This window comes from Protopterus annectens, chromosome 8.part1, assembly GCF_019279795.1.
Source record: "Protopterus annectens isolate FY-2018-M chromosome 8.part1, PAN1.0, whole genome shotgun sequence".
In the NCBI taxonomy this organism is placed as follows: domain Eukaryota; kingdom Metazoa; phylum Chordata; order Ceratodontiformes; family Protopteridae; genus Protopterus; species Protopterus annectens.
In genome coordinates this window covers 317,465,503-317,481,133 of record NC_056742.1, presented here as the reverse complement: position 1 = coordinate 317,481,133, position 15,631 = coordinate 317,465,503, and positions in this window count along the sequence as shown.

Sequence of the window (15,631 nt, the reverse complement as noted above, 5' to 3'; positions counted from 1 at the left end):
TGTTTTGATATGGCCTTGCCCTCTGTCCATGGTGCAAAGTTGACTATTAACTGGTCAGATTTCCTGAAGGGCTTAGCCCTATCAAGGTAGAATCTGAGATGTCTGTGCACATCTAAAGAGTGTAGGATCCTTTCCCCCTTATTTTCAGGATTAGGGAAAAAGGTGGGAAAACTGATAGATTGGTTGAGAGCCACACTGGACATCACTTAGGCATAAAAGTAGGGTTAGTCCTGAGGGAGACCCTGTCAGCATGAAAAATAATGAAGGGTTCCACGGCTATACATGTTTGTAGCTCTGACACGCTGAAGTGATGGCCAGAAGCAAAGCTGTTTTACAAGAGACAAATTTTAACTCTGCTAACGCTGCAGGTTCAAAAGGGGTAGTGTGAGCTTTTCCAGCAAAAAGTTAAAGTCACAAGCAGGGTGGGGGTCTTCTTGGTGGCCTTAAGTTGTTAGTCCCTTTCAAGAACTGTCTGATGAAAGGGTGAGAGAAGAGAGATGGCTCAGTGCTGTAATGAGCAGAGATGGCAGAGGCATGGATCTTAATGGAAGAGAAGGATAGGCCTCTGTGGAGTAGGTCTGCTAGGTAATCCAGGATGAGAGGTAAGGAGGACTGTGCTGTATCTGCTCCTTTAGAGTGAACCCAAGAACAATACCTTTTCCACTTATCGGCATAGGATTTCCTTGTACTGATTCTTCTGGCTTCACAAATGACATCCAGCACCTGCTTGCTTAGGCTGGCCACTGGAGGAGAATTCAAGGAATAAGCCAGGCTGCAAGGTTCAGGGTCTGCAGTTGCGGATGCAAGATCTGTCCCTCCTGCTGAGTGAGGAGGGTTGGGATCTGGCGTAAGTGCCATGGTGGCACTGATGACAGACTGCGCAGTAGTGGGTAACAGTGTTGGTGTGGGCAGTCTGGGGCAATCAGGATTGCCCTTGGTTTTTCCTGCCTTATCTTGAGTAGTACTCTTGTAAGAAGAGGCAGAGGGGGAAATGCATAGACTGAGAGGTTTACCAACTGGAAGGATAGTGCATCTACTTTCCAGGCCTTGCTGTGAGGTACCTGGTGCAGAATTTGCTGAGCTGGTGATTGTAGGGGAAGGCAAACATATCCACCTTTGGGGTACCCCATTTCTGGGTTAGAAGGCTGAAGGTGTTGAGGTCTAACTGCCACTCATGTGGGCCTAGGAGATTTCTGCTTAAGTCATCTGCCAGAGAGTTTTGTTTGCCTGGCAGGAATTGAGCTTGCAGGTGAATCTGCATAGCCAAGGCCATGTTCCACAGATTCATGGCTAGCCTGCAGAGGGGATAAGAGTGCGTTACCCCCTGCATGCTGATGTACCAAATCACTGTAGTGGTGTTGGTTTTTATTAGAAGAGGTCCTGGTGATGATAGGGATCTGAAAGCTGTCAGAGCATGCTGAACAGCTAGCATCTCTTTTTGGTTGATGTGCAGATAAATTTGGTTTGGGCTCCAGTGGCCCTGAATGCACCTGCCATCCAGATGTGCACCACAGGCATAGTCTGATGGGTCTGTGGTTAGGGTCTGGGTGGCAGGGGGTTGTGTAAAGGGAAGTCCCTTGTTGTGGTTGCATGCTGCTGCCCACCAAAGAAACTGTCCTGAGACAAGGTATGATAGTTTCCAGGTCCTGAGAATGATGGCACCAAAGACTTTTTCAGTACCATTGAAGTTTCTGGCATATGGAATTAGTAGAATGTGGGAGGCCATGAACCCTAGAGCCTGCAGGATTTTTCTTGTGGATAGCTGGGTTCTGGTGGCCATTTGAGTGAAGTAGCCTGTCAGATATGCTTGCTTTTCTGGAGTAAGGAATGCCATCTGGGATGCTGTGTCCAACCTTGCTCCTAGGAATACAATTTTATGACTGTGGACTAGTTTTTATTTCTTTTTGTTGATAGTGTACCCCAGGGAGGTTAGCAGGTCCTTTACAAATGTCAGGTGCTGCAACAGCTTTTCCTGACCATCTGTCTAAATCAGGCAATCATCCAATTAAGGGTAAATTTGAATTTTTCTCTGTCTCCAATAGGCAATGGCTGGAGACAGGCATTTTGTGAAGACTCTGGGAGCAGTGGATAAGCCAAAGGGAAGTGCAGAGAACTGATAATGTATAGATCCTGCCTTGAAATGTAGATATTTCCTGCATGAGTCCCATAGGGAGAAGTTGCTGTAGGGTTAGCATTTTGAATTTTGGTATCACCAGGAAGGTGTTTAAAATGGAAAGATCTTAAACTGGGTGCCAGGTGCCCTCTTTTTTGGGTACTAGGAAAGTCTGGAATAAAAACCTTGACCTACCTGTTCTGCAGGAACTGGCTGAACTGCCCTTATGGAGAGCAGGGATTAAACTTGGTTTTGTGCCTCTGCCCACTGGTTTGGAGGAAGGTCTGAGTGCCCTTTTGGGGTTGGCAGCATGTGGAAATACAATTTGTACCCCTGGGATACTATGCTGTGGACCCATCGATTGTTGGTGATGGAGGTCCAGTTTTTTGCATGGTGGGCAAGTTTTTCTCCTAGGGGCATGAGCAACTGGGCAGAGGTGAGGAGTGGAGCTTTGAAGTCATTGTGAATTCTTTCCATAAGGGGGTGGCTTAGCACTCCCTGTTTTAGAAATGGAGGTACTCCATTGCTTAGATCTCTGCATACCCTGAGACTGTAATCTGGGGGGGGGGTCTGTTTCCCCTGGGTCTAGTTTGAGATGACCTTGAGGGGGCTGGAAAGGACCAATGTTTCGAGGGGCAATGCCTACTGAATCTTGGAGGCTGCACTTGCAAAAACTCTGTCTGCATAGACTTAGCCTTTTCTTCCATCTTTTTTAAAACCTCTTCTGCTTTGATGCCAGATTGTCCTTGTTTAAAGGAGCGTCCAGTAATTTTGATTTGACATGTTCTGGCAAGGTCTGCTCCTTAAGCCAACATGCCTTCTAAGTATAGAACCTGTGACTGCTGCCCTGCAAGATGCTTCTAGGGCGTCACACCCACATTCCAGGGTATGTTTGCTGACTTGGCTTGCAGAATGCACAAGCTCCTGTAATTCTTTATTGTTGGCATAGTCAGGAAAGGTAGATAATTTTTGCTTAATAAGTTCCAGGTATTTCAGCATGTGGAACGGACAATTCAATACTCTAATGGTGAGAGTTGCAGAGGTGTATACTTTTTTACCCCATCTGTCTAAAGCTCAGGAATCCCTATCAGAAGGGGTGTGATTCATAGCTGTAGTTGCTTTTATTCCTTTAGGTCCTTGGGAAATGACCTCTGGATCAGCAGTAGGATTTTTGAAAAGAAATTTGAGAGAGTCAGGGACTCTATAGTACCTGTCTGGTTTCCTTAGAGCAGGGGGTAAATTATCAGGAGTTAGACTGGATTCCATAAAGCTATCATCCACAACATCCAGAACTGGAGGGATTGCTAAAGGCCTATGTTGCGGCAAATCTAAAAATTCTCTGAGTCTCTTTGGACTGAGGATAATCCTGGCATTCCCATTGGAAATGCTCTCTTAAAGTATGTAGAGTTTCACCAAAAGAAAAATCCTCTGGCGGGTAAGCAGAAGTAATGGATTCCTCTGCATCTGAATTCTCATAAGCAGATAAAGGCATGTCTTCATATTCAGAAACCTCAGAGTTGTCGGACTCTTGGTCAGTTAAAGCTGCTGGGGACAGGTCACTTTTTCTCTCAGCAGGAGAAGACTGGCTTCCTCTAATCAGCATAATCAGGTCTTCTGCTATTTTAAGCATTTTATGTTGTGGCAAGGAAGCAGGTACTTGAGTTTGGGTCATTGGTTTTTTAGGCATAGCTTGTATTCTTGGCCTTAGAAACTCGGTAGTTTTAGAAAGAACTGAAGACGTGAAAGAAGTTGTCGGTTTGTGTCGAATATCAGTAATGTGAAGAACTTCCTCAGAAGCCGGTGTCTGCACAGCGGTTCCGGACCCAACCAAGGTAGAGACATCCGCAAGTTCCGTAGTCAAAGAAGAGTCTCGCAGCACACCGGACTCCAAACGGGTTTTGGTAGCAGCCCGCGAATCCATCGAAGCGGGCATCAGGGGCTGAGAAAGCGCCTCACTGAGTACTGGTGAACTTGTAACTAGCTTAACAGAAGCAGCATCGGCAGTTTTGGACCTGTGTGGTCTGTCTCTGTATTCTTGTGTTTTTTCGGAAGATCGGTAGTCAGATAGTTTACCGAAGCCATTTCAGAATACGAAGATCGAGAACGAAAGTATTTGGCTACAATAAGGGCCAGACAATGAATAGTTTGGGCATTGAACAAAGCACAAAACAGACAGTGAGGTATGTTGTGGTCTGGGCCTAAACAGGTGATACAGTAAGAATGGAAATCTCGGTGTGGTATTTGCTTTCCACAGGCGAGACAATCGTTAACTTTTTCTGACATCGGTTAGAGCAAGAAAAAAGGATCCTGACGTCAGTGCTGAAGCGACAGCAACTGACGCAGAAATACTAAGTCTCTGGTATTCGGGCCAACTGAGGGTTACCTGCTGGCAGATAATCCAAGTGTGATGACTGCAACAGTGAAACACAAAGAACATCAGAGGATAAGCAAAAATGAGACCGGAAGGCCAAGCATGAACTAGTGTGTCTCTGGGGACTTCCCCCTGAGGGGTGTTCAGAGCAAAGAACTCGCTGCACTTTGCATTGGAAGGAGATGCAAAGAGATTGCAGCAAGGCCAGCCCCTCTTGAGGAAGATCTGCTCCACTAGTGAAGGTTTCAGACACCACTCGTAAGGCATCAGACTAGTCCTGCTGAGCCTGTCTGCTAAAATGTTGGACCTTCCCGGAATGTACGTTGCCACCAGAAAGCGGCCAGTGGAAACCGCCCATTCTCACACTCTCATGACTTTTCGACAAAGGGGGGTAAAGATCTGGTTTCACCCTGCTTGCTGATATACCAGACTACTGACATGTTGTCTGACTGGATGACAATAGTTCCTAGAGGAAGATAGGCATGAAGGGCCTACAATGCTATAAGAACTGCCCTCTTCTCCAGGACATTGATATGCAAATCGGTCTTGGAAAGGGACCAAGTGCCTTGGACTTCCCGAGCAATGCCCCCCCCCCAAACTGGGAGACATCCGTGGTCTCTGTGGTCGTGGGGAATGATAGGAGAAGGGGATGTCCTTGTACCAGATCTGGGGAGCGAATCCACCAGATGACTGACTCTCTGCAGGCTTGTGATATGCGTATCGGTTGGGACAAGGGTAAGACCAGGAGGGACCACTGTACCGCCAACGTCTACTGGAGAACTCTCATGTGCAGTAGGGCAAAGGGCAGGAGGTTGTTGGTGGCTGCCATGGAGCCAAGAGACTGAAGAACTATGGCTGCTGATGGGAGGATTGAAGAACATAAGAGACATGATGTTTCAGATTGTTTACTTTCTCTGGGGTGAGGCAGACTCTCATTTGAATAGTATCTAGCTGAGCTCCAATGAAGTCTAACCTCTGGACTGGGACCAGGGAAGATTTGCTCAGGTTGATCATGATACCTAGTCTGTTTGCAAGGAGGAGGAAGTAATCCCTGGCTTGACAAAGTAGAAGCTTGGTGGAGGCAGCAAGGAGCCAATCGTCCAGGTAGGGGTAGACCTGGATTCCCTGAAGCCTCAGGCGGGCTGCTACCATTGCCAAGACCTTGGTGAACACTCTGGGGGCTGTGGTGAAACCAAAGGCTAGAGCCCTCAACTGAAAATGATTGGCTCCCAGCTGGAAGCGAAGAAACCATCAGGAGTGCCTGTTCATCTTGATACGATAGTACGTGTCCTGGAGGTCGATCGTGCACATCCAATCCTCTGCCTGCACATAGGGCAGAATGGCCTGAAGCGTGACCATCCAAAATTGTTCCTTGGCTACTGACAGGTTCAAAAAGGATAGGATCCAGAATGGGTCCTTGGTCCCCCATTTTCTTTGGCACCACAAAGTACCTGGAATAGATGCCCAATCCAGACTGATCTGGGGGGGGAACGGGTTGGATAACTCATTTTCTTAGCAGCTTTATCATTTTTAATGCGGCTTCCTCCTTCTGTGTGGGTGGAACATCTGGGAGGAGTTTTGGTTGGTGAGGTGGTGCAACAAATGGAATGGAATAGCCTCTGGATATGATTTTTAACACCCAATGGTCTGTTGTCATGGACTCCCACTCTGTTGGGTGTAACGAAAGATGGCCCCCGACTGCCTCCAGAGATGAGCAATCAAGCAACCCCTCAGGGCTGCTGTGCGGGTCTGTCTGAGAAAGGTTCCCAAGACCCAAAGTTCTTCAGATCCCCTCTGCCTCTGGGCTGGCATCTGTCATAACCCCCTCTGCCTTTGGGGAAGAGTCCTGAGTGCCCCGGGAGAACTGAGATTTCCGGAACCACATCTTTGCCCTCGTTGATTCCTGGAGAAGGATCTCCGAGGGGTGGAGAAGAGGATACCAACAGCAGACAATGTCTTCCCACCCTTCTCACTCTGGACCAGTGTCTCACGTATGGACTTCCCAAACAGGGAAGAGCCATTGTAGGGAGCATTCGCAAAGGATGCCTTAAAGGGTTCAGAGAAGTGACATAGCTGGAGCAAGGTGTGTCACCTCATGGCAACACCAGACCTGGCCACCCTAGCGGCCCTCCTGTGGCATGGGAGAGGAGGCACATGGACATATTGGCAACAGTTTTCAGAGTGGCCATGCGTGCAGAGAACATTTTCTTGCCCTCTGCCGATGTGGTCTCTGGGGGCGACTCAGCGACTTCTTTGACGAAGTCACATTGCAGTCGGATAACATGCGTCATGTAGTTCAGCACCCTAATGGTGAAGGTGGCTGAAGCATATACTCGCTTCCCCAAACAATCCATTGTTCACAACTCCCGGTCAGAGGAATGGACCGTAGAGCTCTTTTGCATGAGCTCTTTATTGTTGGAAGCCGCCACAACCATAGAGTCTATTGGGGACCCGTTGTTCCAACTGGTTCTGTCAGAAGGGGGGCTAAGAATCTTAACTGGCCGTTTGGGGATTGGCTTCATGGTGTCCGGCTCCTTCCATGCTCTGGAGGTGATAAGGTCCATGAGTGGATCTGCAGGTGGGGAAACCCAGGAGGTAGAGGGGCCCATGCCAAATGCCTCCAGGAACACTGACTCGTCCTGTGTTGGTTTTTGGGTGGACCACCCCCCTCTTTGGTGTAGGAGTTCCATGACATCTCCAAAGGAGACATCTTCTGGAGTGACCTGGGGGAACCTTCCCCTCCCTCTAAGTCAGTGTCAACAGTGAGGGACTCTGGAGAGGAGTCCAAGTGCCTCCTTTTACACGTTCGCTTGCAGGGAACCTCCTCAGTGGGACTCTCTGAGGGGGACTCGCAAGCTTGTTGCTGTTCCCTAGTGGGTGCTCCCTGGGGCAAATATAGCATGGGCTGTCCCTGAGATGGCAGGAAGGTCAGCGCCGTACCCAAAACCGAGGGAGTCAGGACGGATTCTGAAGAGGAAATGGTCAGGGGTCTCGACCCACTCGAGAAGACCCTCTCCACCACATCAAATACCAAAGGAGAGCGGACATCCTTGGAAAAGAGTGATGGAGCCACCTCCCCTCGAGTCGACAGGGGAGCTGGAACCGAGCCTACTGGAGCAGAGATGCCCGGGGGAGACTGCGCTCTGACAAACTTGGAGCCAAAAGCACCCCCTCGGATCTGACGCCAAGGCTACGGTTCTGAGAGCTTGGATCTGATCCCGTCTGATTTGACCCGCTCAAGGCAATGGCTGGCATTGAGGTACAAGGTACTGTCAGTGCCGATCCCCCAACCCCGAGGAACTCTCGGATCCACAAACTCCAAAACCGAAGGCTGGACTGGAGAAAGAGATATGGGGTGAAAAAGGGTTGCAAGGTCCCCGTTCTGGAGGGAGAGGGGGGCAGGCAAGACTCCTATTTGGATCTGGGTGTGGATGAACTTCCACATCATTCTGTCCATCTCTGACTCACTCAAGCTGTGGGTGGAATGGGAGGAAGATGCTAACACTGGTCATAACTGTCAGTGAGGGGAGGCTCTAAATGGCCTAAACTCCGTCGACTCTGGGGAGAACCTGAGTGAGCAGAGCCATGGGGTACTGGGTCTAGGAGTCCTGGACTTAGGTGGAGGCCCCAAGCAGTCAGGGCACCACTTTCTAGGCTGGTCCTCCTCTCTTTTCTCCCCCTCCAAAGGCCTCAAGCCGGGGGTTTGAATCCCAGAGGCCTGGGGAGGATACAGTAGCAGCTGCTACCGAAGCAGTAACAGTGACTGCCATCCTTGATGCAGGCATGAGCCCTTTCATCACTAATTTAGCCCTCCTGTCCTTGAGGGCTCTAGGGTTGAAGCCTGCACAGATAGATCAGGCTGTGTCTAAATGGGCTGCTCCTAAGCATACAATGCACAGTGTGTGGCCATTGGCTGGAGAGACCTTATGGCCACACTACATGCATTTTCTAAAGATTAGCTTTGGGGTCTCTGCCATGTCTAAAGAAAGCCCTGTGCATGCGCACACACACTACAACAGTGGGAAAAGGCTGTGAGAGGGGAAACATAGTACACAAACACTAACTTATTAAACTCTTTTTTTTTTTTTTTTTTTTTTTACCAAATACGTGCGAGGTTAGGGGAGGTGAAATAGGGAAAACATAGCACCTAACTTGGACTAAGTAACTGTAAAGCACTTACAAGAAAAAACACCTGGAGCTCAGTGACCACAATGCTTGGCTGTAAAGCAGCAAACAACATCTGAGGGAAGGAAAGAGATGTAGGGGCATTATGGGTAGGGGAGGAGCTTGGAGCTCAGATGCTGGTGATGTGGCCGCCTCAGATCTGATCCGGATCCGAATACCCAAAGGTTGAAGCTCAAATGAAGTAAACCACTTCAGATAGGAAAAATACCTCCCAAAAGGAATGCAAGAAAAGAGGCCTGATACAGAGATATGAACTTTATGATTCCAGTCCATAAAAAGCTGGCATTATGATAGGTGTCTTGGCCACTAATGTGTCCTCGCTGAACTGTAATGGGAAGGGTCTCCACATTATGTAAGACTGTCTAGTAATGTTTGTTCACATCTAACTGTAGACTGTTTAGAACAATAAATCTCGAGAAATGGTTCTAGCAACCCCCTGCCTATTCATAAACAAAAAAGCCAAATAAAACTTGATGATGGTAGAGGTGGCAGATAAAGTCACAGAAATAAAAATATCCTGATTATCATCAACCTCCTCCTTTTTTCCATTTTTCACATGGGATGATATTGTGTAAACTGTTGCCAACCTCTCTGAATTCATTGCCACTCTCTTATTTCTGACAATCATACCTGGCTGTCTCAGGTTTCCTTTCATGCATTCATCACTCTCTTTGCTGGATGTCTTCATTTCCTCTTGTCTTCTGTCTCTTCAAAATCATCTTCATCAAATTGTCTTCTACTTCCCTGCACAAGTACCCAAACCACCGTAATCTGTGTTCTTTGACCTTCTCTGCAATTGAAGCTATTCTGCTCTGATGTCCTCATTATATTATATGCCTCACAGAATGCAACCTACCAATCATTTCAGACACTTCATTTCCATCACCTCTAGCTTCTTCAACTGCTCTGCACTAACATTTTGCACATCTAACTTACTTAAGCTCATTGCACATGTAGCCAGTTCTCAAGTAACATATACTTTAACAGGCCTCAATAAAGTTTTCCATTCCATGAATAAAATGGTGTACTTGTAATCATGCTGCAACAGTATTCTTCCTATTAGTATTATTCTGCTCTCATTAGGTAAAAAAAGCTAACAGGTGCTTAAACTTCTTGCACTGACAAGTCCACAGAAAAGAAAAAAATTATAGATCTTGTATCATTCAACCGTGCAAAATCATGCACTATTAAACTAGTTCCTGTGGTAGTGCTTGATCCCTTCAGTCTTCACTTGCCTGTGTCAACAACCCACTTAACCAATGATTTTGTTAAGAGGCAATTGGGAATTTGGGGTGGGTTCCTCCATGCTCTCATGGGCTGGATATGTATTAACTACCTATGGAGCTAAAAGCTTAATCACTTCTCCCAAATGAATGCTACCAAAGAAAACACAGCAGTTTAAATGACTGGTTAATAGTAAATCACAAGATATGTTTTAGTAAAATTTTAGGATTACTATACAAGACCAATGTTTCTCATATAAAAGCTGAAAACAGAAATGTTAAAATCCTTCTACTGATGTGGACAATAAAAATAAAAAATAGTTTTCCAAGCTAAATATATACCTCACTAGAAGCCACTGGTTCAGATGATGGTAATATGCCTGTTCTATAACAAAGTCCAAATGTGAAGATGGAGAGGAGGCCTTGAATGTAGGCTTTTAATGGAGATGCTCCTCAAAAACCTTTCCAATACATAAAACTAGGATGCTGTTTATGATCAATAGGAACACAAAAGGCTTAAATAGCTAGAAGACTAACCTTGGCAACAGAATAAGAAAACTTTGCAGTTGGTAAAGAAACAAGGTAACCTACAATACTTACTAAAGAAAATGGGTCTAAGCATCTGATGCTCATCTATAAGGCATTTTTTCCATTCGGGTAAATAATCAGCCTTAGTAGATTTTTTGTCTGGCACTGAAAGGAACCCAAAAAATCAAATTCAAAACCCAAATGATAAGGTTCAAGAACAATGCAAAATTCTGGAATCTTACAGGCTGCTCAACCAGAAGGTCTAGAGATAGCGATAGAAATTTACAAGACATATCACAGATGTTGAAGCTTAACAGGTCAAGGAAGCAGGTGACTAATGCTGTCTGGTCCATAAAAAAAAAAGCTAAGTGCTTTTTTCTGTTGTTCAAGATGGGGGGTGGAAGTTATGTGTTTTGTCATGATTCAGTTCCATCCATTTCAATCTTTAGGAATACCTACTGCAAATACTAGCCACTTAGCCCTTTTAAGACTCTCACACACACTATTTCCTTCAAGGCTCCAATAATGCTCTTCATTTACCTGTCTCTTCAGATTAAGATTGCCCACAAACAGCAATCACATACAAACCAAATTCAGTAATATGCATATCACAAATGGCAGCACCTCTTTGACATCCTTTGGACAAGGGTATGTTGAAGTGAACAATCCACAGCCATCCATTTCAATCTGTAGGAGAGAGTTCCTAACTTATCATCTTGGACAGAATCAGAACAGAATACTTTTTTAATAGTAAGCCCAACGTCCACCCACACTTTGAGATCATATCCATCTTAAGGCATCTTGAAAGAAGTATGAAGGGAAGCTCATGTCACAGCAGCACAAATGTCACCAACTGAATCATTTTTAAAAAAAGACTTTGAAAGTAGCCATTGCTCTAGTAGAATGTCCTTTACAATGGTCAGGTAAATCATTATAGTTACAAAAAAAGAAAAATATTAGAAAGCCACATGGACAGCCTGATTTTAGATACTTTGGGATCCAACCAATCCAGAGTGTGGTAGACAAAAGGTCTGATCATGTTTTAGCAATGACCAAATAAAAATGTTACTGATGATGGACACCTAAGAAATGCAGTAAATATTCCCCATGATTTAAATGCGGGGAGAAAATACAGGCAAACTATTTGATCTGCTCAGGTTTGACTTCTTGCCTATCTTTGGCATAAAGGACAGATTGGTCTGCAATGACACTGGCTGTGGAAAATGAGAAGGAGACTAAAACAAAAGTATCTGAAGCTACAAAACTCTTCTGAAAGAAGCGACCATTCACAAAAAAGTTTTCCATGTCAAGTATTTTAGCTCTACCATGTAAGCTAGTTCAAATGGAAAGGTTAGTTTTTCTAGCAAAAAAATAAGATCCCATGGATCAACTTTATAAACTGTGAGAAGCTAAAATTGTGCTTTTTATTCCATCCATAATACCCTTTTTCTAATTTTGTACATAAAGCTGAGGTGTCATATCAACAGTAGTCATCATCTAGAGGCAATGCTCATACCACTGGGTGGCTATTCTGCCTGTGTAATGGAATGAAAATTAGACATTGCAGTCAAATACACTTTAATGGAAATTCAATCCCTTATCAATAATTTGAGACAAATACTCTAAAACAGCCAAGACCACAGAAGAAAAGGGATCCAGTCCCTGGGCAGTTGCACAGGGAAAGCTTTCTCCACATAGTTCTTTGTATTAAGTTGATAGAAGGTTTCTCATAAGATACGATTTTGACCACTCTCAAAGGAAAGCAGATTCCCTGGCCATTAATGTAACTGCAGAAACCAAGTGGTTAAGCAGAGGGTGTGCACATTTGGGTGAGGCTTGCCTTTGGATGATTTAGAAAACTCTTGAAGGGTATCAAGCAGAAAGACTACTCCAACAGGAGAAGCAAAAGCAGGATGAAACATGCCTACTGAGGCCAAAAATGGGGCAATAAGCATTGCGTTGGTCTTGATCTACACGGCTTGCTTCAGGAATTTTAGAATAAGAGGAAATGGGGAAAAGTGTAAAGGAGACCTGGTGGACAATCCTCAACCACAGATTCCCAAAAAGGTATGTCCTCATAAGAAGGAAAAGCCACTGCACTTCAAGGTGGTTGTGGAGGAAGACAGGCCAAAGCTAAGCTTTCTCCATGGACAGAAGGCAGCTTTCATGGCCATTAGAGGGACCATTCATGCAGCATCAACAAAAATGGTTAAGTGTGTACAAGACAACCTGTCTGGGTATATGCACTATAAACTAGAAAGAGAAAATTTATTACCCATACCAACATTTCTCACAGGGGGCACTGGCTGGGTTGCTTCCTTTTTGTTAGAATACCATACCATACCATGGCCATGTGGTCCAAAGGGATGGAAATCACAACCTGAGGAAGGGAGTTTTGAAAGACTTGTAAATATAAAGACTGCCCTAATTTCCTGGATACTTACATGCAGATAGGCCTCATACTGCAACCAGGATTCTTGAACTGTGTGCCTTAAATAATTTCTTCACTTGAGGGCATTTACATCCTTCTTGACTGCTACACACTGGGTGGTAGAGAAGAAAGGAATACCCAAGGCCAGTTTGGAGTGCTGAAGCCTTCAAAAGAGATGCTGGAAGCACACATAAGAAATCTTTACCTGCATTGTCATGGGGACTGAACAATGAGACAACTGAAACCTTGACATTCGAATGCAGTAACCCCATATAACACCTAACCAAGGCTAGCATGCACATTGTTGCTTTTATCAGACCTAAAAATTTGAGACAAACACATTTTTTTTTTTTTTTTTTTTTTTTTTTTTTTTTTTTTTTTTTTTATTTTTTTTTTTATTTTTTTTTTTTTTTTTTTTTTTTTTTTTATTTTTTTTTTTTTTTTTTTTTCTTTTTTTTTTTTCTTTAAAAAAAAAAAAAAAAAAAAAAAAAAAAAAAAAAAAAAAAAAAAACAAAAAAAAAAAAAAAAAAAAAAAAAAAAAAAAAAAAAAAAAAAAAAAAAAAAAAAAAAAAAAAAAAAAAAAAACAAAAAAAAAAAAAACCAACCAAAATGAAAAAAACAAACAAAAAATAAATTATTAATATATACAAAAAAATAAAAAAGAACCCCCACACCCCTAAACCCACAGAGGGAAGGAGGGAGGACTGCGCAATGTATCCTTAACATCTACATTTATGGTAGGTACAAAACTGTACTATGTCCTTCATACATCTGCAGTCAAAAAAAAATGGGAAGAATCCAACCCAAAATAGGGAGGGGAAAAAAAAAAGGGGTGAATCCCTTGCAAAGCGTGGCAAACCCGCCGGGATTAAAATAAGAGGAAATTAATGCTTGGAAAGTATGCTTAAAATTCCTTGGTTGCCCCCCCTTAAAAAGCTGTGGAGTGGCGTACCCCTTTGTGAATGAGGCTTTTTTCGTGGAATTTTTTCCAGGGTGGCTGTGTAAAAAAAAAATCTAAAAGTTTTTGCAAAATTTTTTCCCTTTATTTTGGGGATCTGCATAGAAAGTAGGCAAATGAATAGTTTGGTTTAAAGCCACACTAGAAACCACCTTGGGCATAAAGGAAGGATTAGTAATGTAATGATACCCTATCCTTATGGAAAATCAGAAAGGGCTCTACTGCCATAAGGGCCTGCAACTCAGAAACCCTTCGCAGAAGTAATAGCCAACAAAAAGCAGTCTTCCATGACAAATATTTTAAATCAGCAGTACCCGCAGGCTCAAAAAGGTTGTAGAGTAAGTTTTTCCAACACAAAATTGAGATCCCAAGCAGGAGTAGGAGCTCTAATGGGGGTCTTATATTCTTTGCCCCTCTGAGAAACTGCTTGAACAAAGGATGCGAAAACAATGGTGGGTCACAATCATAGTGAGCTGAAATTGCTGCAGCATGAATCTTAATGGAAGAGAAGGACAAACCTTTGTCCAATAACTCAGTAAGATATTGAAGAGCCACACTCAAATTAGGCTCAGAAATCTCCAAATTCGGTTGCACTCCAAAATAAAAATCTCTTCCATTTTTCTGCATACACTTTCCGGTACTAGGTCTTCTAGCTTCCATAATCACATTTAAAACTTGTTGAGGAAGTTGAGACCGCTGTCTCTCAAAACAGAATATGCCAGGCTGTTAGATGAAGAGAACTAAGCTTGACATTGAGCAGGTGGCCTTCTCTGAGACAAAAGGTGTGGAATCAAGGGTAAAGGCCATGGAGGCTTCTTTTACTAGACTCCTCAGTAATGGGTACCAGTGCCGAGGCCAATCTGGAGCTATTAAAATCATCCTTGGCTTGTCTTGTCTGACCTTTAGAAGCACCTTTGGAAGAAGAGGCAGAGGTGGAAACGATACACATGAAGATTTTTCCAACTGAAAGAAAGAGCATCCACTTTCCAAGCTGTGTGATGTAACCTCTTTGTGCAAAACTTTGGCAGCTGGTGGTTTAGTGGAGAAGCGAACAGATCTATGTCTGGAGTTCCCAGGACACTGTCAACCTTTGAAATACATGAAGATCCAGTTTCCACTCGTGGGGATCCATGATTTGTCTGCTTAACACATCTGCTAAGGAGTTCTGTGCTCCCGGCAGAAACCTTGCCTGAAGAGTTAGTTGCAAGCTGAGCAGTCTCCCATAAAATCATTGCTTGCCTGCATAGAGGATAAGAATGTGTTCCCCTTGTTTGTTGATGTACCACATGACAGTTGTGTTGTCTGTTAGAATCAACACCTGCCCTGGAAGAAGTAATTCCTTGAAAGCCATTAATGCAAACTGGACTGCTAACATCTCCTTCATGTTGATATGTAGATGCTGTAGTCTGGCAGGCCACTTGTCTTGTATCCACTTTCCATTTAGATGAGCTCCCAAGCAATGTCCGAGGCATCCGTGGTTAAAATCTGACGCGCCTCTGGCCGGTTCACAGAGAGCCCCTTGTTTAGGTGACATTCCTGAGCGCACCCCAAACATTCTTTTGAAGGCAAGGTATTATTTGAATGACAGTGTCCAAATCCTGGCAGTGCTGTGTCCATACATTTTGAGATACCATTGCAGCTTCCTCATATGCAGTTTGGCATTGGGAAGCACCAGAATACAAGATGCCATGAACCCTAATGCTTGAAGGACTGTCCTTGCAGTCAGCACGGACTGATGAGATAGTTGATGGAAGTAAAGTGATAGATTCTTTTGTTTGTCCGGGGTTAAAAAGGCCATCTGGGCTGCTGTATTCAGTCTCAC